At 39.3% G+C, this 4,238-nt stretch overlaps 1 pseudogene; it reads left to right on the top strand.

Moving 5' to 3' along the window:
* Positions 1–2,310: 2,310 nt before the first annotated feature.
* On the top strand, positions 2,311–3,568 carry LOC122496082 (annotated as a pseudogene).
* The last annotated feature ends 670 nt before the right edge of the window (positions 3,569–4,238 follow it).

Here is a 4,238-nt window from a genome sequence, read left to right as displayed (position 1 = left end):
AAACAGGATGCTCCAAGATAGATGAGCCACTGCCTTTCCCTGAATCCTCACTGGACTGAAGCCAGGATGAGATCCACTCAGCAGTGTCTCACCATGTTACCTGTGCCCAAAAGCTGCCTGTGCTGCCCTGGTTTTCAGAATCACTCACAAAACCAGTTTCATCACCTTTTGCCTATGGCTTTGCTCTCCATAAGGCTCAAAGTGATGCACCCAGGCCATGAAAGGCCAGCTGTGTGACCATTCTGTACCTCAGTTTCCTTTTGTGTCAAATAAGTATTATACTAATATCTACCTATAGATATTGTCATAACCAAATACATTAATATATGCAGAGTGCCCATTGTGAGTAGTACATTAAGGGTCAATGGTTATTAGAACTTTTAGTATTCTCAAAATTGTTCTAGAATATAGACCCTGGGAACAAGAGGAAATTGTTGGAAGAGGTTAAAGGATGACTCAAACTGTTTAATTTTATTTAACTGAAATATGAAAAGGAGATGTGACTTACACTATACCCCTGCTGGTATAGTTATTGCCAATCAGAAGGTGATAGTTTAAAAAAAAATCAGACTATTGTGGGAACATAGAGGAGAAATTATTTGTTCTGGGGATGCTTAAGGGAGAAGGGAGAGGATTCACGTCAGAGTTAGTCTGTCCAAGAGGTTTGGCAAAATTAGTGTGACTTTGAAAGAGAAGATGAGATGGTACAGCCAGACTGGCAGCAAGACATGACTATAGAAATAGCATGAACACCAAGCACACGTGAGAATGGTGAGGGCGCACAGAGTAACAGAAGAGGGGAAACAGTGAGTGCTCTAGCTTGAAAATAAGCTGGGATTTTAGGTGATATGGAATAGCATGCTTAAAAGTTTAGATGTCTTTTTAAGGGAAGGAAGAAACACCAAGAGTTTTTGTAAATAGAGCCCTTGACCATTTTAATATTTTTAAACAACACTCACTTTCAGACAGTATGTTCGAAAACCCTAAAGTTGCTTTTTCATGTTCTAAATGTATGTTTGTACCCCATCTGGTATGTTACCTTTTGATGGTAGTGCTTGCTCACTGAATTCATGTCAGCATCTTAGCACAGAAATTTAAACAAAATTGTAGTTTTATTGCCTTTCACTTCTTACTTTACATGCAAATATTACCGCAAAAAAGTTCTGAGATTAGAGACAATGAGCAAAGATCTCATCAACTTAATAAACTTGAGATAAAGATGGGACTCATTAGGCTAAACCTAAGCTTATTGACTACATTCATAATTAGGAAGGAAAAAAATAAAGTGAAAGGACATGCATGATATGTTATTTATAAAATTATAGCAACCCTTTCTAGAAGGTGAACTGTAATTAGGAATTTGGGATGAATTTTTAGTCCTCTAGGGAGAGATTTTCCTTATAATACATAATTCCATTGGTGGCTTGCACATATTTGACTTTGGTAAATTTTCAAGAATATCATCATGTTAGAGAACAGTAGACTGTCTGAAGATATTGTTTTAGAATGTTAACTTGAGGGGCTCCTGGGTGGCTCAGTCAGTTAAGCATTGGATGTCGTCTCAAGTCATGATCTTGCAGTTTGCGTTGAGCTCTGTGCTGACAGCTCAGAGCCTGGAGCCTGCTTTGGATTCTGTTTCCCTCCCTCCCCACCCCCCAACCTCTCTTTGCCCATCCCCCACTTGTGCTCTGTCTCGCTCTGTCTCTCAAAAATAAATAAATATATTTTTAAAAAAGTTTAGGTGTTAACTTGAATAGCTATATGGCTAAGGGAAGAAACAATTTGGGTAAGGCCAGACAGAATCCTTTGTTAGAACCCAAATTAAAGATGGTGGAGATCTAAGGCAAAGGCAGAGAGAATGAAAAGAGATTTCATAACAGCTGCTCAAGGAGATAGAAAAGAGGGCCAGGAAGGATAACCTCCTGCCTTATCTCTCTCTAAAGCCCTGTACTGTTAAGGTTTAACTCATGACCATTGTCAAAGGAAAAATATTTAAAGGACCCATCTCCATTTTCACAGAGCAGGCAAAAAAGTGTACGCTTAGAGCTGAGAAAAAAGGAATTGCTAACCGGCACAAGTAGTAATGAAAATCTAACAAAAAATATACAGTAACAATTATAATTTATTTTAAAACACTCCCTTTAAAATCAAGAACAGGACAAAGATTCTAGCTATTACTGCTTCTATGCAACAGTAGCTGGAGGATCTAGCCAGTACAATAAGACAGAAAAAGATACAAAGCATATTAGCATTGTAATCCAAGGAAAGAATTTTCTAATGCTCATATGAGAATCATAATATAATAAGTAATTATAAAATTAGAATTTACAGAGATTTTAACCTAGGCTGCTAGACTAAGGGTTCATATTTTTAATTACCTTAACATGTTGTCCTTTTAAATAATATTCAAAGGCAATTCAGGCTTTAAATATTTGTCTGTGACACATTTTCAGACTCATGCTACTAAGGCTGGAGGAAATACTCTGAGTATTCTCCACAGATATAGAAGTTCAGAGGACCCGGCCGTGGCCCAGAAGCACCTCATCTCCAGCAATGATACCTGCGAGACTGCGTGGCTGACCGCCGGGATAGGAGCAGGCCCAGTGCCCAAAATCTCGGTGGGTGATACTTGAGTGTGGCCTGCAACATGGCCACCTCTGCTGCCTTCTCGGAGCATTTCGAGAAACTTCACCAGATCTTCTGCTGCCTCCATGAAGACCTGCAAGGTGTGCCAGAGCAGCTCCTGGGGACAGCAGGGGCAGAAGAAAAGAAAAAGCTGATCAGAGATTTTGATGAAAAGCAACAGGAAGCAAATGAAATGTTGGCAGAGATGGAAGAGGAACGACATTATGCACCTCTGTCTTTCTGTAACCCTATGATGTCTAAGCTTGGAACCTACTGGAAAGACCTTGCTAAACTCCATCGGGAAGTGAGAAGCACACCTCTGACAGCCACACCTGGGGGCTGAGGAGACATGAAATATGGTACATACGCTGTAGAGAATGAGCATATAAATCAGCTACAGTCTCAAAGGGCATTGCTTCTGTAAGGCACTGATAGCCTGAACCAGGCCACCCAGAGTACTGAGTGTTCTTATCGGATTGCCACAGAGACTGACTAGATTGGCTCAGAAATCATAGAAGAGCTGGGTGAGCAATGTGATCCATTGGAGCGTACTAAGAGTAGGCTTGTAAACACAAGTGAAAACTTGAGCAAAAGTCGAAAGATTCTCCGTTCAATGTCCAGAAAAGTGACAACCAACAAGCTGCTACTTTCCATTGTCATCTTACTGGACCTGACCATCCTAGCAGGTCTGGTTTATTGCAAGTTCTTTCACAGGCATTGAACTTCCTAGAGGGAAGGGTTTGTGGACCAGAACTTTGACCCTGTGAATGAATGGTGTTAGGGATGGGGAATAAGCGTAGTGCTGCTGTAAGGTAATGGTTCAAGGATGCACTGTGTAGCTAGACTTGGAGAAGGGAGGGAAGATGGAAAACCACCTAACTGTGAAGGAACAGCAACAAGACCAGTATGATATACCAAGGTAAAAAAAAAAAAAAAAAAAAAAGTTCATTAATCCTCCATTAGTACACAAACACACACATAGATACAATGTCCACAAATATACAAATAAATATATCAAGGAAAGAACTTGGAAATCAGATTATAGTACCCAGGGGACCGTGGCCTGATTTTCATTTCATCTGGATATCTGATGCAGTGCTTATTTTTATGGCTGAGATATAATATGTAACTTAAACATCCCATGAATATTCACTGAACACTTCTCATGGGTCAGTCTTTAAGATGCTCTGAAAATAGCTACAAAATATATGCTAAATCCTTGCTCACTTCAACTTACATTCAAACTGGAAAACACTGTGAAGAAAGTAAAACAATCATACACTAAGAGTGTCTTGGTGAACTTAGCAAAAGCCTTTCCTCCAACAAAACAACTCATTATATATTGGAGTGCTATCATCAGTCTCATGAGTTTACATTCTGGTTACAAAGCTAAATTTGATAAAGCATCCCTTACCCAAATTAACATTCCAGTTCATCACTTTCAAGATTATGCAATGCCTAATGGGATCTTGAATAAGCATGCTTTGATTGGAAGGCTTGGCCCACCACTTATAAGCTGTTTATGAGACCTATAAAATAACAATGATAACACATATCTCAGTACATATCGTAATGTATAATCTCATAAGGTAGTCATAAGAATTAGATGAAAC

This window comes from Prionailurus bengalensis, chromosome F2 (assembly GCF_016509475.1).
Source record: "Prionailurus bengalensis isolate Pbe53 chromosome F2, Fcat_Pben_1.1_paternal_pri, whole genome shotgun sequence".
In the NCBI taxonomy this organism is placed as follows: Eukaryota; Metazoa; Chordata; class Mammalia; order Carnivora; family Felidae; genus Prionailurus; species Prionailurus bengalensis.
Note: the sequence above shows the minus strand (reverse complement) of the source record. Positions and strands in the feature narration are given on the sequence as shown.